Source organism: Misgurnus anguillicaudatus, chromosome 2 (assembly GCF_027580225.2).
Source record: "Misgurnus anguillicaudatus chromosome 2, ASM2758022v2, whole genome shotgun sequence".
Classification (NCBI taxonomy): Eukaryota; Metazoa; Chordata; class Actinopteri; order Cypriniformes; family Cobitidae; genus Misgurnus; species Misgurnus anguillicaudatus.
Genome location: NC_073338.2, coordinates 41,055,651 through 41,080,619, shown reverse-complemented (window position 1 = coordinate 41,080,619; position 24,969 = coordinate 41,055,651). Strand labels below are relative to the sequence as shown.

Genomic DNA, 24,969 nt, shown 5'->3' with positions numbered 1-24,969 from the left:
CATTTACATGTTTCCCTGCCTGAAGATTGGGCGACGGTGAAGTGACTCAAATTAGGCTTAACTCGTTGCTCAGCCTCCCTCATGGTCATACCTTGGACAAGGACATGGTCAGCTAGAGTAACTCGAATTTCATCTGAGACTGCTTGTCACCTTGCCCTTCGTCTCCCTCCTCCTCTTTCACCACGCCCTCCTCCTCTTTCTTCTGAACTCCTCTTTCTACTCTCTCTATCCTTATATCAGAACTGGAGAATATACAGCATTGGCTGTCTAAATCCTGCCTATTATTGAACAAAAAGAAAACTTTTGTTATGATTTTCACTAAAAATCCCATATGGAGCGGTCCAATGTGTTCCTAGGGGGAATGGAACTCGACGTTGTAGAGGACTTCAAGTACCTCGGCGTCACACGTCTGGACCAAACACTTTCCTTTAAAAAACACATTAAACTTACAGTGAACAGAGTTAAATTCAATTTACAATACAATATATACAATTCAATAATACAAAATATACAAATATACAAAATTACTTCTGCTAAAATGTTTTTACATTCAGTGATATTTTCACACATAGATTATTGCATTACAACCTGGTCACTGGAAACACAAATTTAAAACCTATAGAAATGTTATTAAAAAAAATCAATAAAAATGCATTTTATCAGTGTAATATTCTCGGAAAATACAATATGCTCAATTTTGAAAATTTTATTCATTTTAAAAATAGTTGGCTCATTTATTAAGTTTTTCATGGACTTTCTCCACCATCACTTTCTACATACATTACATCAAGGTCAGGTAGAGGTTATTGTACCAGAGCTGTACTCAGAGGAGATATAGAGATTCCGAATAGAAAAACTACCTTTGGACAAACTGTACTGTCTATCAGAGGAGGTCAATTTTGGAACAGTATCCTAATAAACATTAGAGAATGTCCAACTTATTGTACATTTAAAAAGCATCTTAAAAGTTCCCAGCTATGTCATCATTTTGACTAACCTCACTGATGTAATGTAATGTGTAGTCTGAATGTGTGTTAATGTGTTTCTTGTTTGATATTGTATATTTTATTATATTCTGTCGTGTTGCACTGTTTTGTATTTTGTTGTTTTTCTGTTTTGGGACTACAGGTGAAAATTAGCATTTATGCTATAACCTGGCTCATTTACAGTCTGTACAGTAATGTTAGATTGGTTATTATTATGCACTGTCCAGAGAGAAAAAAAGAGTAGAGACAGGAACTAATTTGCATATTCGTGGATCCAGTATGCACTGGAAAAACATTTACATGTCATTGGTTTTGTTTTATTCATATAGCTCTTTCAAAGCAAAGCTGCAGAGTACTTATTGAGCAGTGGCGTTTTTTTGAAAAAAATAAAAACATGCCTTAATATATCTCTATAGACCTTGGCACTTTTATATTGTATGCCAATATGTAGTACAAACGTAATGAAAAAGTTGTAGCCACAGCACTTATAAAATATACACTCAGAAATTTCTGATGTTGATAATTGAAGGATCAAATACTTCTATTCAATAATGTAAATCCAATACATTCACTGTCACCATGATGGAATGACATATTTTGTTTTGCATAAATGTGACCATGGACCACAAAACCAGTAGAGTATTTTTTTTTTTTAGATTTATACATCATCTGGAAGCTAAATAAATAAGCTTTTCATTGATGTATGATGTTAGAAAATACCATATTTTGTCAAGATTTAACCGTTTGAAAATCTGGAATCTGAGGGTGCAAAAAATCTTAATATTGAGAAAATTGCCTTCAAAGTTTTCCACATAAAGTCCTTAGCAACACATATTACTAATGATAAATACATTTTTATACTTTTATAGTTTTATATTTATGTAAGATACTTTACAAATATATATTTATGGAACATGATCTTTACTTAATATCCTAATACATTTTGACACAAATAATCAATAATTTTGACCCATGCAATGTATTTTGGCTATTTCATACTCATACCTCTTATGACTGGTTTTGTGGTCCAGGTTCACAAATAAGGTTTAATATAAATAACTAAAGTGATAAAAATAGGAACGCCGGGGAGTGGGATGAACAGGTTAGGGGTGGGATCTGAACCAGTGGATTCCTTTATAATGATTTGTTCTGTTCTTGTTAATGATGACACAAGTCAAAATTATTTCAAAGCATACAGACACATTCCTGTTACCAACCACACCTACAGATCTGTTTTATCCTATACCAGGTTACTTCTGGTTCATTGACTTTGCAAAGCCCAGCTCCTTGACGTTACCATGACAAATTCTAATAACAGATTTTACTTTTAAATAGCATGAAACGTGTTAAAATAAAGAAGATTAAATAAGTTGAAGATTTAAGTGTGGTTTAAGTGTTTCTGAGTTAACACTACGCCAGAGGTAACCTCTGTATAATCATGCCATAGTTTCCTATGTACACTTAAAGTGGTCAGATAACACTTACATGTTACTCTAAACGGAAATACATATTGTTAGCCTCCACGCTTCTAAGTACACGTACACTAACGCCAAGTGCTGGGTGTATCTCTTAAATCCTTAGCTGATGCATTAAGTGCTATCTAACTGGGATTTAGGCAGATCCTAGCCTTATTTCAACCCTTACGGTAACAAAGGATACATCGTTATTACTTGCAGAATCAACATTTACTGAGCAGCACGGAATAAGATCAAACATAACAATTTATTAGACAGGTAGGAAAATCATAATTTAAAAGCCAATAAGCAACCCAAAATCAAATAAGAAGCTATCAATAAACAGATAAAAACAAAAACATTGCATACCTGGCAAAGTAAAATAAAATGCTGTGTCAAAGATAATGAATAATGAATTATATGAATAATTAATATTTAAAAAAAACATTCTTAACCATCCCAATTAAAGGGATACCTATCTACTTCGAGAAACTTTTAAAACACCAATGAACTTGGCATGCAGATAATTGCATCTGCTGGCAGCGCCCTGTCTAGTCTGTATCTGCCATAACATCGGAGAGGGGGCCGTCACTCTCGGACATTGACCGGATCCTCTCCCTCCTTCGGGAAGGGTTGCGGTTCACGAGCTCAACCCGAGGTGCATGATGAGCTGACTTGGGCGTGGAAAACCCTGTTTATCTCCTGGAACCATCTGGCATCAGCCATCACCCCTCACCTCCCTCGATAGCGGGGCCGCTAAAGGGTATGCCAGTATCCCGACAGTGGAACATTCAGTAGCGATGCAGCTGTGTCCTGCTGGCGTTTCCTACTTGAAGGACTGTCCGACCCTTCCCTCGCAAGCCTGCAGACACTCGTCAGCTCTGACGAAGTCTGCATACCAGGCCTGTGGGGAGGCGGCTTCAGCCTTACATGCCATGGCTTTGTTGCAGGTCCATCAGGCTAAGGCTCTGAAGGATCTGCATGAGGGAGGTCATGATTTGGCGGTCTTTAAAGACCTTCGTGCAGCTACAGATCTGGCGCTTCGTGCGACCAAGACTACCGCACAGGCTGTCAGTCATGCTATGTCCACCCTGGTGGTCCAGGAGCGCCACCTCTGGCTGTGCCTGGCGAACATGCAGGATGCTGATAAAACCCGGCTCCTGAATGCTCCGGTGTCCCAGGCCGACCTGTTCGGTGAGGCGGTCAAAGACTTTGAACAATAGTTCTCGGCCACCCATTAGCAGACTGAGGCTCTTGCTAACATCATGTCGCACCGGAAGAAGCCAACACCTGCCCCATCGACGTCGGCTCCTCAGTCTGCCCCTCGCCCAGGGCGTCCTGCAGCGGTGCCGCCAGCAGCCCGGTCCGCGCGCTAAGCCTGGTGGAAAGCGCAAATCCAAGCGGCCCTGAAATGGGCGACCTGGAGGTGGAGGGGATCGCTCTTCGGGAGAAGGTGAACGCACCACTCCCATCCATCACCTCCCAACCCACCCCCCCCCACCCCCCACCCCCCCAGGAGGACCAGGCGCAGAATCTTTTGTTTTCTTTAATTTCCGTTTTGCCAGCTTTTCAGCCACCACCCACAAAACCACAAAAACAGCGAATTCCTCTTCCTCCTCCAGGTCTTCAGAGGCAATCGGGTGTGACGGATGGGCTCATAACCCTACGTCCTCCCTCTCCTCTCTTGCCACCGGATGTGTTGAGCGCCCAGGGACGTCTTCATCAGATTCTTCCCTGCGCAGCCATCCATCGGCGGAGTCGGGTGACTAAGCAGAGGATGTCTCATTGGATTGTAGACACAATCGCCCTGGCTTATGAAAAACAGGACATTGCTTGCCCTTTTGGATTGAGAGCCCATTCAACTAGAAGCGTGGCTTTGTCTTTGGCTCGTGGTTCCTCGCTTTCAGACATTTGTAGAGCTGCTGGCTGGGGGACACCTAATACATTCACTAGATTTTGCCATGTTCGTATTGAGCCGGTATCGTCTCGAGTTCTCTCTTCAGATCAGTGAGAACATCTAGGAACGACTCCTGTGTCAGCTTGCAGCCTTTCTTTTTGGTGCTGCACAACCGCACAATTATGGAAGGCCGTTAAGACAAAAACGTTACAAAAACTGTTTTTGTCTCCTCCACCGCTTGGTGGCTGATGTTGTGGAGCATTGGCTGCCAGCCTCTCACTAGATGTATCCTTAAGAGGCTAGTGCCCACATTGCGCCCCCTTTAGGGTTCCTTTGTTAACCATGTTTCCCTAAGCGAAGCTCGCTTTGCTCCTCTCTAGTACTACTAAGAGACTTTTTATGATAGACCTCGAGTCTTTAAACCATCACCTTAGTGGTAGACCCCTAGAGGGCACTCTTTCTGCAACAATCTTAGTTCCGCCTGACGAGTGGGTTACGGAGCAAGTAGTGACCGGCCTCTGCTCCCACCCCATTTCTGTCTCCCTAAAAAGGAGGGTCAGAGGGTTTACGCAGGCACTGGAAGGGTCAGCTTCAGTGGCACTTTGGTAGGGATTCCCAATTCATCGGTCACGACATGACGTCATAAACGTCTCTGTTACATATGTAACCCTCGTTCCCTGAAGGAAGGGAACGGAGACGTCACGTCCCGTCGCCACAGTTTGCTGTTCCACTGCTGATATCGGCCGGACCTTTCCCTTTTGTCCAGCTTTCTCTGCAAGAAATAGCTGATTTAATACACAGCAAAATCACTGGTGTTAAAATAACACCCACGGTGTCAAATTTAACACCGGCAAAGTGTGTATATGTGTCCACACTACACTGTGTTAATTTAGTCAAAAGTGTAGTGTTAATTTAACAACACCCATTATATGTTAATTTAACACTCAATATTGTTAAATTTTACACTTTGTTCAACACTATTCATTGTTGTTTCCACACTACACTGGTGTTGGCACAGAAATACAGTGTTAAAAATTAACACTCCTAATTTAAGGTCAACACCAGTGTAATGTGAATTCAACAATGTTAAGTGTTAAAATACTGAGTAATAGCCACTTTTGTTGCTAATGGGTTGTTTCTATAAAAGAAAAATGACAAGAAATATTGCAAAACCTCTTTTTATTAAAGTAAATCACATTTAATATTTTCATTGATACACACAACACTTTGCATTTAACACTGCTTATTTAAATACCTCAGCTACAATTAGAAACAATACAATATGGAATAATGAAAGTTATCTTACACCACAGCGCAGTGACATGAAAACCACTTATTATAAAGGTCTTTAATAAATCAAATAAGAGTTAAAAAAATTAGCCACCCTACTCAAAACTTGAACATTAAAATACATGCAATTACCTTATCGGCAAGCAGAAATGTTCTCCTTCACAATACTAAAGATTTTTCCATAACAAAACAGACATTTCAATTCAAAAGACGTTTAATTTTTCTTAAACACGTTCCAACCTGGTATTTAGTTCTGTAGTTGTTTTACTCATGATGTACAGTAGTGGAAGGCTGCATCAGTGGTCTTCATCATGCAGGGAATGGCTTTTTGGTCCAGAATGATGCAAAAATTCTGGATGCAACTTTTGTTCCCAACGCAGAGCAGGCAGGGCTGTGCTGATCCATCCACCTCAAAGCATGTATTGATGCTCATCACCTTAGTGTTTTAAAAGAGTGTATTTGATGAATGTATTTGATGTTTATTTATGAACTTGTATGCATTTACATGGGGTGAACAATGTAAGCAAACTAACTGCTGAATAAATAACTAGAACAAAATACCAAAAAAACTTACACAGCACAATCAGTAGCTTCAGTTGCACATTGACCCTCTCCAGTCTTTCTTCCTTTCACAAATGAAGGCAAGAAGTATATGAGTCAGGGAAGAGCTGCCACATCACTGTCCCGTCCTAGCAAAACACAATTTAAACACCATGAGTATACAGTTAAACTTTAAAACCGTAAAAGTAACAAACCCATGTACACTTACCATATTTAAACTATTGTTGACCAGACAGAGGGTCATCCATATCTTCATCAGGATGTAGTCTGCAATTATCCTTTAATTGTTGTATGTTGGCTATTTTGCAATACATCACCTCAGCATATTTCTGCAGATTTTTAAAGACTAAAAGGGTCAAGAAAATACCCAAAAGGGTGCAGTTTTAACCGTTATTTTAATCAAAATCATCTCATGTTAGAGACAGTGTACAGTACTAAAGTACTGTGTGTACTCACATAACTAGTTGGTAAGCTCTTATCCTCCAAACTGGGTTAAGAAATAACAGTTCCAGAATTCATGGGTATGCCGTATTCAAATATAGTCTGGTAGGGTCCTATCACAAAAAAATGACAATAAAGACTCTGAAAACTCAACATTCTTTTTATATTAAAAACAGCACTCAAGACAATATTAATCTTCAATTATACATTTGCAAAATAGTAATCAATTTGATTGCTATTTAATATGATATCAATAGCAAAACGATGTATGAGAAGACAATATATTTTTATTAAAGTTGGCAGCAGGTCATGTGACTTTCTTGCCTGATTAATAACCATAATATGTACAAAACTACATATACTAAAAAGATTGGTTAACTGTTCAGTTATGTCAAATAAAATGATTTATATGTGTAAATATATAAACTTACCTTCTGTAATGAATTTATATAAGTAGCAGTCGTTTCTCATTAGAAGTCATCCATGTCAGGTCTTCTTAATAAACTGCCCTAAAACAGCATCTCTTCTGAATGATTTGAAGCACTCAGTGGGTACTTTCACCAAACTAGCATCTATAACGTTAATGACAGAAAAACAAATGTTCGCCATACACGTTTTACACTTTCGTATGTATTTGCTATTTGCATCTGTCTGACATCTAGTGCCACGAAAAGCTTACAACACACAATGCATCCAATCTGTGCATACAAATGAGGATGTATTCTGAGGTAAAATGAATTGTTGGTTTGGCGATATTTCCCGTTTGCATAACGTTACATCTTAAAAAAACACATGACGATGCGGTTGCGGTTTTCTCCGTGTTTTTCAGTAATTTGAATAATTAACCGGTATCCGTGCACTCACGTGCATGTAAACGACCTCGTTAACTCCCGGTATCTAGCCTATATGATTACCTCATAACGAGCATCATATGGTGAATAAACGAGCTTTCATTTAACTTAATTTCATACCTTCAATTTGTAGTGCATGTCGCGTTTTATCATGGTTCAATTCTTTCATTCATTCATATCTCCTGTTAATATTATCCTTCTTGGTTAAAACTTTTAGCTAGCAGTTTAACTTTATACCAAACTAACAAGGGAACAACGTTACACAAGGTAGCTTTAATTAAACTGAACCAAATAACGAACAAAGGGGAAATAAAATGGGAAAAATATCTTATTTAGGTTTTTTGGCAAATGGCTGCATAGAGTCAGACAGAGAAATAACAGTTTAATTTAGCTAAATCATGTGAAAATTATGAGATTTACCTGCTCTCTTCAGTCCTCCTTTGAAAGAAAATGGCGGTAAAATCCCTGACAGGATGTTTAGTGGAGGCGTGGCTTGATTTACACCGCTCAGAGTGAAATCTGATAACACCCTTGTTTTACACTGACACTGTCGTGGATATGACACTGGCCTAGCAATGGCAGTGTTATTTTATTACCAGATAGTGTTAAAACAGCATCAACACTGTGTATTTAACACCATCCCTGAAAATTTAACACTGGTGATTTTGCTGTGTAACTGCACCTGCCTCTCATTAAATACTCGTGCGGCAGGGCGGCACCAAGAGATGTAATTATCTGCATGACAAGTTCATTGGCATTTTAAAATTTTCTCGAAGTAGATAGGTTCCCAATTCGTTGGTCACGACTTGACGTCTCCGTTCCCTTCCTTCAGGGAATGAGGGTTACATATGTTACCGAGAGGTTCTTCAGCTTGTAACAATAGCAGCACCCTTTTTGGTACTATATAGAACCCTTTTTTAGATGGTTCTATATAGAACCTTGCCTTAAAAAGTGCTAAATAGAACCACAGTGGTGCTATAAAGAAACCTTTCATTTATCAGCTGCCAGGAGGGTTATTTTTGTTTATATTTTTGTTTTTTTATTTATAGCACTTTATAAGGTTTAACAGTTTAAAAACAGAACTTCAAGACATCAGAAAAATACTTTTATTTTCAGTTTTTCATTAAATGAGGTGTCATACAACAATAAATATGTGTATTAAAGGGAAACTTCACCCATTTGCATTAAGCTTTGTACCGTTAGAACCCCAGTCATGTTTTTGAATGGTCGTGCATCATTCCCTCAGTTTACCCTGAGAGGGGAGAAATACTGATTTCAGTGAGGCACTTCCTTCTTTCAATGATGTAAAAATCGTCATTTTGCGTCATTGAAAGAAGGAAATCCTGTATCTCTATTGAGTGTGAAAGACTACAGACACTCATTCCTCATTTTTTTCAAGGTGGGGGCTATGGGTGGGACCCACTCACACTTCAGACCAATTACAGATCAGTGGGTGGGACTTACGAAAATATACGAACACAGACGGAAAAAAAACGATCAGCCGCCATCTTTATGCTAAGCTAAGCTAAACAGAAGTTGTGGAGCGAGTCAGACTTCATGTTACAATAACAGTGGAAGTTAATCAATATGATATAGAAGAGGGTGATTTCGCAAGCGTGATGCTCTAATCCGCTGTTCATTGCACCTTTATGAGCCACAATACAGCAAAGAGCTGAGGCAGATCAGAAGCCCGAGGAGAAGCCGGAGCCTGGGGGTCGGCTGGGTAGAGGAGCCCGTGCAAGATGCAGCAACCATCGGCCTCTGCTGCGTAGAGAAGCTTGCCTGTTCTCTTGCTGTGTGCCCTCTTTATAACATTTCTGCATCAGATAAGGATATGGACGTTCGTTTGGTAAAGGTTTTCAGGCAAGAGAGAAACTTTGCGCGCGTTTGGACATGTTTATTTCACAGACGCGTTTCGGCTTCCGAGCAAACGCGCTGCGGATGATATGAGCTTGGACAGACTCGCGCTGTGTGCTTTCGGTGTAAGATTTCAGGATCAGATAAGGATATGAACATTTGTTTTGTTAATGTTTCTGGGTGCGTGCTTGTTTCAAAGACGTGTTTCGGCTTATGCCGAGTTCAGACTGTATGATTTTCAAACTAGTCGGGTCACCTGTGGTTTCACACTGCGTGATTATCTGGGGAAGGGTTCAGTCGCTGCTGTTTCAGACTGCATGATGGATTGGCGACAGGGGTTTTCATACTGCATGACTTTAACGTAAGAAGAATCGCCGATAACTTTTTCCGCAAACTACGTCTCACAACCAAACGCAAGCGAGAAGTGACGCGAAGGAAACAACGCGAGGTCACGCGTGCAAGACCGGAGTTCTCACGTGAGACTGGGATTATTATTAAAAATGGTTACCCGCAAGAAGTTTACCATACAAATTGCATGTGCGCTCATTTGCAGCAGAAAGAAGAAGAAATAAAAATTATGAAGGAGGAAATGTTTGGAGAGACTCCTCCCCGAACTTCCAGCTGTCCTGTATGTTGCTCTCTCATTGGATGTTGGTCATCGCCGATGTTATTGTCAGTCAAAACACATTTCACACGGCATGATTTTGAATCGCCGACCGGTCCAGATATTTAGCATGCCAAATATCTCACGGGTGTAGGCGACTCGTTGGCGATACTCTCAGAACGCATCTTTTATAATTCACACTGTGTGATTGTCACTCGCGTGCACAAGCATCGATTTGCCTGTGATTTCGGGCATTTGTCTGCGATTTCTCAAAACCTGTCGGTGAGTCAAAATCAGGGCTAAAATCATGCAGTCTGAACTCGGCATTACGAGCACAAGCTCCAAGAGCTGAGGCAGGGCGTCTGTGGAGATATTGTGCAGGGGACGCGTTTGTGTGGAGGATGCAGTGATAAATGGACGTCTAACTAAAGTAAGTGTTTCTATTTTCTTTGTTATTCTAAGGTGACATTTATGTACACAATAGCATATCTGAGCGGTGTTTTATATGTCTATATTGTGAGAGCAGTGAGGCAAATAATAACACAAATGTAATTACAGTAAACAAGAGACAAAAAGAAAATTGGTAAAACTAAATAAACATTTAAAATGCATACCCTTTTTTAAGTACTTGGAAAGGCATTTTTACTGCGGATCTGAAACCGCACGTTACTGTTTGAATAAGACTTTGCTACACACCAGGCCAGAGTGCTATTGTGTGTACCACAATGTAACATCACGTTTAAAAGTAAGTCATGATTGGTGTCTGTCAGACACAGTGGTGGTGGCTATTTTCTTTGTTTTACTAAAGTGGCATTTATGTACACAATATCATATCTGAGCCGTGTTCCGATTAATGGGAGTGGCTTGCAGAGCTGTGCATTGTGGTGCATAGTGGGAGTTGTAGTTTTTCATACAAATGTGCTCTAAAGTCACATTTTGTCTTTTCTCGGTCAAATAGGCACAAAATTCTACATTTATGTTACATTTTGACTACAAATATGACTCACTTTCCATAAAGATTAATGTTCCTATCGGTGAAATGGCCCTTTAAAATCACAATCAAAATAAATATGAATTATTATGCAAATATAACAAATCACTACTCAAATGAGATATGGATGTTAAATTGTAGGCTACAATAGGCTTTTTCTACAAACATGTATTTTGAAACTGCATACAACAACATAAGTGCATTGTAAGATGTTAAAGTAGGCTTTTTCTACATCCAGACATGTTCATATGTTGTATTTTAAAATTGCATAACAACATAAGTGCATTGTAAGATGCCCAAGTAAGTTTATTCTACATTTAAAGAGCCACACAGATCCAAAATCGAAACTAACCTTTATTGCAGTGTCCATCAATGTAAACAACGTGTAAAGTAGTTGAACCAAAAAGTGCACGATTAATAAAATTATTGGCTTCTAAAGCAGGGAGTCGACTCTGAATCGCTGAAACGAGTCGTTATAGGGAGTGAGTCTTCTTCCTGATATTTGCCACGTCACACGAACGCATCCACAGCACATGAGATCAGGGTCCAAAATTAACACCCGCCAAGCGTCAAATGCGGGTAGATTTTCCGTTTGTTGACTAAATTCAAAAGGCTATCCGCCACACTGGTGGGTGATTTTCATACCAAAGTAGTAATGCAATATAATGTGTTTGCCAGTAACTAATCTGGGGACGAGGGGAGCTAGCGACAGAACGTCCCTACGCTCCAAGTCTCGCACTAGAGACGGTCTGTTTCTAGCTAGTACTGCAGGTAACTTGCGGTCTGCAGCTATCTGCTGCATATTAGCTATCAAAATGCATCCCCGCCCTTCCCGTCGGGCTATCTTGACTTATAGGGAGGAAAAAATATATTTAAATGCTTATGCATTCTTTCACAGATTTGGATGTGTAATAATGGTGTATGAAATTCAGGGTATTTAAATTACGTTTGAGCGTGCGCTCAAGTTTTACTTTCACTTTCGCGATCGCGTGAAAAGACGCAGTACAGGAAGCAATCCGTCATGATTTGTCATGGATTTGTTGGGCAAATCCTCCTTCGTCCTGTCATTACTATCCTCACGTAAGAAAATTAAATCTCTCGCAGCAAGCTTTAACCCTTAATATAGGTGTGGGGTGTTGAATTCAGGCATCGGTTTTAAGAAAAAAACATAAGAGAATTACAGTGTAGGAATTAAATCATTTAGACCGGCAGATTCCCATAGAGACCCATTCATTTTCCTGGATATGGACAACTGCTCAAATCATTACTTTTGTGATACATTTTGTAAATTTATGTTTATATAAACATTAGAAAGGATATTAAAAATAAATATTATGTCAAATAGTATTTTTTATAGTTTTTTGTGCATTTTGAAATGTCTGTTTTTACAAAATGCCATAGAAATTTGACTGAGTGTAAGTGTGTGTGTCTGTGTGTGTGTGTGCGTGTGCACGCATGTGTGTGCGCGCACGTGTGTGTGTGTGTGTGTGTGAGAGAGAGAGAGAGAGAGAGAGAGAGAGAGAGAGAATGAGGGAGAGAGAGAGAGAGAGCCAAGCATATGTGCTTGAGAGAATGTGTGTGAGAGGCAGAGGGAGAGAGCATGTGAGTGTGTCTGTGTTTGTGTGTGTGTGTTTGTGTGTGAGAGAGAGTGTACATGTTCGTGCATTAGGTTACACCCCTTTGTATCCTTTTTCTACATTTGTGACTGATTTTATTTGCCAAATTTTATAAAAATGCTCTCTGTGGTAGTCATGCGTGTGTGCGTTTGTCTGCGTGTGTTTGTATGTGTTTGTGTGTGCGTGTGTGGGTTTGTATGTGTGTGTGTGGGTTTGTGTGTGTGGGTTTGTGTGTGTGTGTGTGAGAGAGAGAGAGAGAGAGAGAGAGAGTGTGTGAGAGAGTGTGCATGAGAAGGAGAGAGAAAGAGCATGTGTGTGTGTTTGTGTGTGTGTGTCTGTGTGTGTGTGTGTGTGTGTGCGTGCGTGCATGCGTGTGTGAGCGTGTTTGTGATTGTACATGTGTGTGCATTATGTCACACCCCTTTATGTGTTATTTTCTGCATTTGTGACTGATTTTATTTGCCAAATTCCACACAAATGCTCTCTGTGGCAGTCACACCTGTGTGTGTTTGTGTGTGTGTGTGTATTTGTGTGTGTTTGTGTGAGCATGTGTTTTTTGCATTGCATTTGTGCACAAGTACCAGGGCTTCATTTCTGTGTCAAAATTTTCAGATTTATGCTGGATTTATTGATATTTATTTTTTGACAAATGGAAAAAAAGTACATTTTTTTGCATTTCCCATTCACTTTCAATTGGGGTCATATTGACCCCAAGGGACAGATTGATAAAAAATTTTTTTACATACCTTTAGAACAACCGAATCAAGCCCAGTTTTTTTGTGCATGTAAAGATAGATTATTTAGGAAAAGTCACAAAGTTTTACATCTCTGAGATGAAGGGAACCTTTTTTGTTAACCAATGAAATGTCGTTTGGGGTCATATTGACCCCAAGGACCGATTGAGGGTTAAAGTGATATAGATTGTACGGGCAGTGAAGAGAGTGACTCTGTTGCACAATCGCTCTTAAAGCGACAGTAACCCCTGTTTTTCTGATCCAAACTGTGAGTTTTGTGACCCACTAAACCACTTTTAAATGGTGAGTATATCTGGTGTGGGGATAAGCAGGAAAAGTTGGTTTACATGGAAATCCAGTCTTTTTGTTTGTTAAAAAAACAACAGATTCAAAACAACAACAAGAATAGCAGATTAAACATTGTGGTTAGAGGCCTTATTGGCTTTATATTGGCAAAATTTGGCCTGTGGTAAAACTAATTGAATAAGCCTGTGCTATGCTCACAAAGTCAAGTGGCATTTTCTTATCTGTGACTTCATTTAATATTTCAGATTCAGAATCTGATGTATAGATATTTCACTTTGGTTAGAAGAAAAATTTGAACTGATGATTGATATGTACTGAAAATTGATATGTGTTATTTGTGTTTTGATAGATGTTTTGTTTTAATATTCTACATTAAAACTAATGTATTTTTTATTCGGGCTACTTGCATTCATTTCGGGCTACCAAAAACTGAAGAGTGCCTGCCCGAAGGGCTACCAGGGATTTAGAAATTTTGCGAGCAATGCCATGAATACAGCAAATGAAATTAATGTACATGTGACAAAAAAAGGCTGTTTATTATTCTGGCCGGTAAAAAATATGCTTGGCTGGTGGATTTTTTCATCTACCAGTCCACGTGGCAGGTGAGCCAAAAAGTTAATTTCGGACCCTGCATGAGATACTAATCTCCGCCTACAGCCTTGCCCGGGAGAAACGAAAACTATGACCCGCCCACAGTTAGTTAGTCTGTGTAAACATCAGCTCACGCTGTGTTTTCAGTTTGTGTTGTTTTCACTACCAAAGGAGACTTTTTCAAGGAGGGATATACTAAACATGTTTGGCTGTGAAGAATCAGTGCTTAAAATTATTTTTTAACGGAGGGATTTAGACGTTTGGCAATGAAAGATGGTTCAGTACCCACTTTATTTGGAACAACATGCATCTCCACAACCTGTAAGTATGATTATAGCTACATACTTGCTTAAATGAGCGTAAAATGTCTATAGTCGTTTTCATTGCTTGGATTAATGATTAATGATATCATTGTTTAAACACTAACTTATATACTGTCAGAGTCACGATAGCAAGCGGTTTTGCTATGACCCGGTTAGTTTACATAAATGCTTAAATGAGTGTAAAATTGTTAGTTTCGTTCATCCTTTGTATTGCTTGGATTAATGATGATTGATGTCTTTGTTTAAACTGTTCATTTACTGTCAGAGAGTCACGTTAGCAAACGGCTAGCACATGCTCACTTACGGTTTTGTTATGACCCGGTTAGTTTACATAAATGCTTAAATGAGTGTAAAATTGTTAGTTTCGATCGTCGTTTGTATTGCTTGGATTAATGATGATTGATGTCTTTGTTTAAACTGTTCATTTACTGTCAGAGAGTCACGTTAGCAAACGGCTAACGCATGCTCACTTACGGTTTTGCTATGACCCGGTTAGTTTACATAAATGCTTAAATGAGTGTAAAATGTTAGTTTCAATTGTCATTTTTATTGCTTGGAATAATGATGAATGATGTGTATTGATGTTGACAATGTCTTCTCAGTGAATCATGTTAGCACGAGGTCAATACATATTGCACTATTGTTGGTCTGTGCCACTGATCTGTGGTCTGCGCGACTTATCTGTGATCTGTGCAAAGACACTCTGTCAGTTGACCAATCAGAGCAGAGTAGGCTACTGAAAGGTGCACATTTCCACACTAACTCAAAACGTGCATACACCACCTCCTGAGCTGGCGTAGGATTTGAGCGTGCCTTACGCCAACGCCCATATTGATAAATCTCAAAGTCACTGTGGTTTTGGGTGTACGCCAGCTGTACACTGAAAATTTGGTGTACGCCCTTTTGATAAATGAGGGCCAGTAACTCTAAATAGACAACAATTACATGAAATCATTAAAATCATGACATATGCCACATCAAAACATGCAAATGATCAATACTGAATATTAACATATTATGACATTATTCAGATGTAAACACTTTAGCACAAACAGATAGATGGCATAAAATACAAATTAATGGGATGTTAATAATACATTACTAACTGTAAAAAATAGTCAATAGGATTGTGTCAATGTTTGTAGAAGCTAACTAAAAAGTCTGTATTTTGTTTGCTGGATCATTGTACAGCAGTGGCGGCTCGTGACTGCTCTTCCGAGGATGCGCCAATTCAAAATAAGTGTTCGGATTGTCACATGTGTGGTTCCCCTTTCCAAAACATGTGTCATGCGTGTGGAGAGATCCTGTGTGCATCACGTGTTTTGTCAAAATAAGTGCCTGCTGGAGACGCATCATATTTTTATAATAAAAGAGACGCTCACGTTCCCTAAATACACGCAAGACACTCACTTAACATTAAACTCTGATTACGCATGAGATTGTGCGAGTATCTGGCACACGCGAGCGTCTCCTTTCAAGTTCAAGGCAGCAGGCAGTTACGGTATTTTGGCATGACACGTGAGGCACACATGATCTCTCAAAGCGCAGAACACATATTTTGAAATGACGAACCACACACATGACAAGCTACATACATGTTGTGACAAACTTCGCATTGTGCGCTTCAAAAAAAGAAGTCACCAGCCGCCACTGTTGTACAGTACATACTCCATTCAATGTTCTTTGTTTTGTGGCAGTGACGTTGAACGTTTAGTCAGATAAGAGTAAGATAAGAGTATGGTCTGCTATTGTCATGTTGATCTTGAGACGCAGGCTGCGATTACCACAGATTCCCATCACCTGGCAGTGGTCATCATTTGGTGGACTGTACAAGGTTAAGCATTAGGCAGAACAAGATTTGGGTCTGTTGGTCATGGGTGAAAGGATAAGACATGAGACAAAAAGTTAATATAGCCTGGAGTTTGCTTACACACTGTGTGTAAAACATGATTTGACAGAAGTTTTAATATGATTCTGCTCAAGCTACCTGTTTTGTTAGTAAATACGTGAGTGGTTGGTGAAAGATTTATTCATAAACCACTGTTATCAAGCCAATGGCCAACCTGCAGCTATCCAACTTTTTAGAGCTACACTCATGATCCACCTACAACATAACAAAAATAATAATAATTTGTTATATTACTTGCAGTAATTAGGTATATTATTGTGTTAATAGAGAATCAAATAAATAAGCACAACAAATATTTCTTCTGCAAAGAGATATTTAATATCTCTTTAAAAAGGTTTATGTCTCTTAAAAGTAATGAAATCCAAATCTGCATGTCGCACATGAGCAACGGGTTATAAAAAGCTCTCACTGTGTAAAAATGGTCTCTAATTGCACCTGCATTCAAGAGCCCTATAATGACAAAAGTAAACAGATTTGGCGAGTACCGATCGAGTCATTTAATGCCGTTATTGGCTGATACCAATCTGTGGCCGATCAATCGGAGCATCCTTAATAGTAACCCATTAAAAAAGATACAGTGAGGATAATAAGTATTTGAACAGCCTGCTATTTTGCAAATTCTCCCACCTAGAAATCATGGAGTGGTCTGAAATTTTCATCTTAGGTGCATGTCCACTGTGCACTCTAAGAAAGGATGTGTTAATTTTAACACATTGTTTTGTGTTAAACTATTTAACACATTATGTGTTATTTTAAAACATTGTGTGTCATTTTCGTGTAGATTGTGAGCTTAAATAAATGAAATGGACAACACAAGATGTGTTAAAACAACACAAAGTGTGTTATTCCAAAAATAACACAGAGATGTGTTAAGTTAAGGACAACACATTAGATGTTTTAAGAGTGTGAGAGACATAATCTAAAAAATCCAGAAATCACAATATATGATTTTTTTTAACTATTTATTTGTATCATACAGCTGCAAATAAGTATTTGAACACCTGAGAAAATCAATATTAATATTTGGTACATTAGCCTTTGTTTGCAATTACAGAGGACAAACATTTCCTGTAGTTTTTCTCCAGGTTTGCACACACTGCAGGAGGGATTTTGGCCCACTGCTCCACACAGATCTTCTTTAGATCAGTCAGGTTTCTGGCCTGTCGCTGAGAAACACAGAGTTGAGCTCCCTCCAAAGATTCTCTATTGGGTTAAGGTCTGGAGACTGGCTAGGCCACGCCAGAACCTTGATATGCTTCTTACAGAGCCACTACTTGGTTATCCTGGCTGTGTGCTTCGGGTCATTATCATGTTGAAAGACCCAGCCTTGACCCATCTTCAATGCTCTAACTGAGGGAAGGAGGTTGTTCCCCAAAATCTCGAAATACATGGCCCCGGTCATCCTCTTCTTAATACAGTGCAGTCGCCTTGTCTCATGTGCAGAAAGTATGATGCTACCACCCACATGCTTTACAGTAGGAATGGTGTTCTTGGGATGGTACTCATCATTCTTCTTCCTCCAAACACGTTTAGTGGAATTATGACCAAAAAGTTCTATTTAGGTCTCATCTGACCACATGACTTTCTCCCATGACTCCTGTGGATCATCCAAATGGTCATTGGCAAACTTAAGATGGGCCTGGACATGTGCTGGTTCAAGCAGGGGAACCTTCCATGCCATGCATGATTTCAAATCATGAAGTCTCAGTGTATTACCAACAGTAATCTTGAAAACGGTGGTCCCAGCTCTTTTCAGGTCATTGACCAGCTCCTCCTGTGTAGTTCTGGGCTGTTAGGGGGTTTCAACCGCGGGGAGTCAGCCGACATTGACTTAACTTAGCACCCTCTTGTATACAAGACATTATTAATACGCTCGCTTGTAAAGTTTATTCATAGCTGTGTATTTTGCTACATTATGTTGTCTGTCAATTTTTCTGTGTTTCTCCTGCTTCTTTTAACAAAAAGCTGCTGTGAAACAATTACCAATTTAGAAAAGCGCAATTTAAATAAAATGTAATTGAATTGAATTAATTTCTCTCCTTTCTTATCTTCTTCCATTTTCTAATGATCGCTCCAATAGTGGATCTTTTTTCACCAAGCTGCTTGGCAATTTCCCCGTAGCCCTTTCTAGCCTTGTGGAGGTGTAAAATTTTGTCTCTATTGTCTTTGGACAGCTCTTTGGTCTTGGCCATGTTAGTAGTTGGATTCTTACTGATTGTATGGGGTGGACATGTGTCTTTATGCAGCTAACAACCTCAAACAGGTGAATCTAATTTAGGATAATAAATTGAGTGGAGCTGGACATTTTAAAGGCAGGCTATTAGGTATTTGAGGGTCAGAATTCTAGCTGATATACAGGTGTTCAAATACTTATTTGCAGCTGTATCACAAATAAATAGTTAAAAATCATACATTGTGATTTCTGGATTTCTTTTTTAGATGTCTCTCCCAATGGACATGCACCTACGATGAGATCAATCCATGATTTCCTCACTGTAAATTGCAATTTACAAATAAAAAATATTCTAAATTTAAACAAAAATATTGGGTGTACAGGACTAATAACTAGCACTATACAATATACTCAATTATACTATTTTGATTTAACATCATGATTTAAAAGTAAGCTATTAATATAATTAATAATGTGGAGTATTATTAATATTACCTGATTTAAGAATGACAGACAAAGATGAGTCAATTCTTATTTTATTGCAGTCAAAAGAGCAGGAAAGCATCTTATTTTAATGGTGTATTTGTAACATTGTAAACTTCAAAAAGTACTTTACAGCCTTTAAAGAAAACCGTCCATCTTTCCTGACTAAAAAGTTTCATGTTTGTGTTCTGCTACATTGATTCACACTCTGATCATCAGACAGCTAGCCTGGGTCCCAGCCCAGATTGGTCTGAGGTTTCTCCGTTGAGGAGCTACTATGCTAGACCCAAAGCTGGTCGAACCAATCAAATTGTTAGGGAGGGCTTTTTACGATGAATGGACAGATGATCAACAGTAATTTAATCAACCACATCACCAAAGAGCCTTTGTGTTGAATCTGTTTACAACAAAATTGCTGCTGCTGGAGAATTCAGTTGTGTGGTTTCTGCCATCAAGTCTGTTCTACAAGATATCGGCAGCGCATTGATTTTAAAAGAGGAACAGAAAACGCGATCCAAGGTATTTGTTGATCGGAAAGATGTGTTTGCTGCCCTTCCTAAGGAATTCGGCAAAAGTTTGATTTATTAGCTGGCTCCGCCAGTCGCTATGAAGACTTGTTTCTCCTTTGGTTCTTTTCGGAAGCCCGGAATCCTCGCTGTTGAATAAGAAGTGGATGGACATGCTAGCCTCCAATGTTTTTCAAGCCAATGTAATGGGTATCATTGTGGATGTTCACCTAACTTACAACTGGTAAGAGATAGTCTGACTGTATCACTTAGTAAATAACTCACAATGTTGTAAACATAGTAGGTGTCGATATATGTTTGCTAACTCAGACTAATGCTGCCTTCACATGCAAAATGTCCATTTATTAACTGGTATTTACCAGTGTGTTGTGTTCAAGTGCTTTTGTTGTCGTACTTTAGGGAAAATACATTCACGTGAGTAAATTATTTGACCACTCATTACTAGGAGGCTCCTATTGACTGCTAGATAGCATCTGCTTGCCATAACGGTGTTTTTAAAATACGTCACACACTCCGTTGCTAATTGGTTGTATGTCTATCCAATTGAGTGCAGAGGCATTTTTTGTCCTGGTTCGGTTGAGACACGCCCCATAATCATAGCCTTATGGAGCAATATCAGGCTCAAATTCTGACAAGGATTGAGTATGACAACGTCAGGCTATCAGACAGCGGTTTTGACTTGAGGTGCTGTAATCTGTTTATACATTTTGAAGAATCCAGCTCCAGAAAAGTTTCTAAAACACTTTAAAAGATATACTTTAGAAAACTGGAATACTGGAGATTCAATACATAGATCCAATTCAAGGATAAAGCATGGCCTGAGGGAACTTGCAAAAACTGTGGTTGATGAAAAAGAGAAAAAAGATGATTGCCCCAAAACCCTGTTCTCACTAGGCTACTATATTAATGTAAAGAGTCATTTTTTATTACTTCTTATCATAAGCAAGCATACTACATCACAGAAAGTGCTGGGAATATGAAATCATGCAAGCTCCGCATATTTTGCTTGCGGAAATCTGCCATTTATACGGCAAAAGTGTGGCGTATTTGAAAAGTGCAGCCCCCGCATAAATATGCGGACTTTGGCAGATTGTGCATTGAATCTTGCGATTGGATAATCACGTTTTTCTGAGGGACTGATGTAGAGTTTTCTCTGAGAGAATAAGGAGAGAGACAGATGTCTGACTGCCTGAAGGTGTGATGTTTGAAAACCAAATGTGATCACTGTGGGAAGTCCACTGTAACCCGTAGAGAGTTGTTTTCCCGGGGCACCCACTGTGGACTTATGCTGTGTTCATTGGGGAGGTGTCAGGCACAAAACACAGAGGATCCCAATGCAGTTAACAGAAGGTTTTATTTAAACAATAATGACAGCAAACAGACAATGGCACGTCTGGGCATAAAGCCACACCAGGGCAGACGGCTGAGACGGGGAACACACACAGGCACCGGAACGATGAACCACACACGCTCGGGCTCCGGCCAGACAACGAACGGTGAGAGGAAGTATGGAGACCCCGATACGGGGTAGGGTGCGTAGACCGCTCCCGTGAGCGCCGCGTCACGGAAGCCACTGGGACAGGGGTAAATCCTGCGGCGGGCAGAGGGAGAGAGAGAGAGCGTTAGAGACACTGATGAGAGAAGCTGGACAGCTCCAGTGATGAAGGACCTCTCCAGTGGACAGCGACAATGCCGCGATGAGTCTCCGCCGTAAAGTGATAGACCAGTCTATAAATCCAACAGAGGTTGAAGACAGTCCGTAACAGGCAGCAGAGAAACAGTCCAGAGAGCTGTCGAGTAATCAGAGTCCACAGGAAAACTCTAAGGTAGCAGTGAGCTCAGACTGGGGTAGGGAAAATAAATCCACAAACTAGAATCAGACACAAAACAAGACTAGAAACTAGCGTAGCTAGAAATGGCGAGAACATACGCCGTGACAGACGAGTATATAGACAAACTTTGACAATGTTTGACAATCTTTTGACAATCTTAGACAAACGAACTTGCAAAGACACACTAAACACACAGGGATTAAATACACAGACAAGATGACGGGATAACAAGCAACAGGTGAGGAAGACGAGAGGAGGTAATCACACTGAACAGGAACACCTGTGAGGGAAGCACACGTGAACCTGGGGCACGTTCAATCTCACACCGGTGCACAACGTTTTGCTACGGTTTCCGGGTTGAACGACATGTTTCCTGGAAACGGTGTGCAACGGAATGCAACAGGTTTTAGAAGCGTTTTCTCTTGTTTGGTGGGTGTGTCAGAAATGTCAGCCCAATCAGCGGCAAGATGTATAAAACCACGCGGTAGTAAAGAGACAGCTCACTCAATGGGTTCAAGTTGGAATGTTGTCTTTCATTCTGGACGGCAAGGTCAGTGACTGTAACATTGAGGGTCTTTTACAGTATTAAACACACATTTATAACGATTTGATCAGTCCTCAGAAACATTTAAAAAAGAACACAAAGAATGGCCTCTCAGCTACCGTAGTTGCAACGCTTACATCATCACAACAGAGTGTTCAATGCATCACCGTTTCTGTTTAATAAACGTTGTGCAACGTTTTGTCGGGGCTGAACGCAGCCCTGAAAAACACATACAAAAGACAACCACAGTACCAACAAGACAAAACCATAAATATATTTATATATATATAAATAAATATATACAAATATATATACACATGAAGACAGAACACTAGACTAAACAAGACATAAAAACAAAGACTGGAAAATGCAAGGGAGCGGGGAAAATAACACACAATGACAAGAGAATACAAGGGAGCGGGGAAAAGTCACAAGACATGGGAGAAACGTGGTTAAATATAACAAAACCAAAACCACGATCTCCCACACAAAACATGTACTGTTAGGACCCTGCCATAAAAAACTAGATATAATTACCAACAAGATTATGGCAGAGTCCTCACAGGAGGAGCTATCTTTATTCAGAAATTAGCCTTACAAATTCACTAAGATTAAAAGACATTGTTAACTTGGTGCCAACAGCTGTAACTCTGCTACTGAATGTTGACTGGTGTCAATCTGGTTTCCTTCAGTTAAATACTAAAACTAGAGAAATTATCTTTGACTTAAGAACAAGACACCCAGACTAACAAATAAAAAGTAATGATGAGTGTATTACGGTAGTAAATGAATACAAATATCTAGGGACTGTTATTAATTTAAAAAAAAAACTGTCACAAGGTGTAAAGCTGCTTTGAAACAATTAAGTATTGTGAACAATTAAGTATTAAGTATTGTGAAAAGCGCTATATAAATAAAATTGAATTGAATTGAAAATACAGGAGTTATTAATAACTAGAAAATGCATTTCGGGACGAACTGCAAAAGTGTGCTTGCTCTGGTGCCGCCGATTTAGTTTGTGCATCCTCACATTGGAGTCCCAAGTTCATGTACAAAGTTTGGTTTCAATACGTGAAAGCGTTCCTGAGATAAACTACTTCCTGTTTTGGCGGCGTCGACGCACATTTAGTTTTTGCGGTTAACTTATTTACTCACTTAAGTACACATAACCAAAAGTTTATAATATGGAATATAACATTGTTTTATGCAGTTTTTTGTCAATGCTAATTATTTCACGACCTCTATTTAAACTATAACCGCCATTTTAATAGCTGGCAAACAATAAGAGAATAGGCTAGCTTCTAATAAGAGAAATTATACTTTTAGATTTCGTCAGGGCAGTAAAATCAGGTGTATGTTTGTCAGCGCGATACGCATGCAGTGATGCAGGTGCTGGGCTGTGAGCGATGGGCGATTAACTTACTATCTGTCTGATTATTTAGGCTTCAACGTGGCAAACTCAGCCTAGATTCATGAAGATTTTAACAGAGGTGGAAAGAGTAGCCAAAAACTTTACTGAAGTTAAAGTAACTAAATAAATAATTACTCAAGTAGAAGTAAAAAGTATGCAATGAAAATAATACTCAAGTAGCGAGTTAGTAGTTACTCATGAAAAAATAAATCTAGATATATGCACACACACGCACACACACACACACGCACACACACACACACACACACGCAGTGCCCTCCATAAGTATCAGAACAATAAAGACAAGATTTTTCTGTTTGATGTGGAGACCAGAAATTGGTAAGATAAATATCAGTATACCAGAAGTTTAGAATGTCACATTTTATTAACCTTTGTTTATGTTTCAACACATACATGCTTTAACAACAAAGAACAACAGCATTAAATGCTGACTTATGTGTATTGTACACAAATGCACATAAGTGAATCAAACTGATCCTACATATTTTATGCTTTTCATGTGTAAACAATCAGGACACAGCTCAGTGCCCATTAAAAAAAATAATGCGACAGATTCTGTACTTTTGTCTCATGTTCATCTTTTAATGTTTAGACATTTCTTGACTCCACAGCAAACAGAAGAATACTTATGAAGGGCATTTCTACAGTATGTGTAAAACTGCAACATACACCAACAGTATACAGAAAAATGTAGCTTGTAGCTGAAATATCAGACAAGTAAACTGACAACAGTTTTGTATATGTATAAAGTTGGAATCTCCTAAGATGGTCTGAGGACATTGACAGTTTACACTTAGACAAAACTCATGTTTTCTTACGTTGTCATGTCACGTGTGTTTTGTGAGAATCACTTACATCATACAGTACATTAAACAGCGAATCAGACGTCAATCATCGATGGATTTTCTTCAATCTGTGCTACAGTGTTTCTGGAGGTTGCACGCGTTTAACTGTGTCTGACGACGAACAGGTCGGCGGTCGCGCGTATGTAATGGCGGGTACATGTGTGAAGTTTTGCTTTTAGTTAAAAGATTGGTAAATTCATTTCCACGTCACCCAACACTGGTTATATTCTGCGTGTTTCTACATAGGTTACGAGTAAAACAGCTTCGGACGATTCCGTGTTTGAAGCGATCTGAACAATTCATTCAAACTGATTCGCGAACCACTTTAAAACATTTGGCCCATTCGCTTTGTAAAGAGTCGACTCAAAAGACTCATTTATTTGCAACACTTTGTAATGAAAACGACTCAAATGAGTCATTAATCCGCGAATGCGCCAGAAACACAAGATAGCAATTTAAAAATAAAATACAAATTTCGTAATTAATTAAAATACCGATGCCAAACGATCACTGCTACCCGAGGACGCGAAACTGACGTCTTTACAAACTAATACGTTTACAATGTATTACATTGATGAAAAAGGGAATTAAACTTGTTGTGCCATATATCACTGAAATAAAAGAAAGGGATTAAAATATGTCTGAATCATATAATTCCTACCTGTATGTGAAAATGCACGTTCTCCAGAGAGCTCGCGTTGATTCAAGCATTCAGAATATAA

The 24,969-nt window shown here is 39.2% G+C and overlaps 1 protein-coding gene and 1 long non-coding RNA gene across 4 annotated transcripts in view; one reads left to right on the top strand and one right to left on the bottom strand.

Annotated features, from left to right (window-relative positions):
• helz2b (helicase with zinc finger 2b) overlaps positions 1-24,969 on the top strand; it is a 135,626-nt gene that overhangs the window by 93,040 nt on the left and 17,617 nt on the right. The gene's annotated exons all lie outside the window — the stretch shown is intronic.
• Positions 5,627-8,181, bottom strand: LOC129436796 (uncharacterized). The gene is made up of 5 exons (XR_012358366.1): positions 7,061-8,181; positions 6,645-6,742; positions 6,397-6,517; positions 6,202-6,316; positions 5,627-6,063 (listed from the first exon to the last, which is right to left on the bottom strand). It is a non-coding gene; the product is annotated as an uncharacterized lncRNA (long non-coding RNA).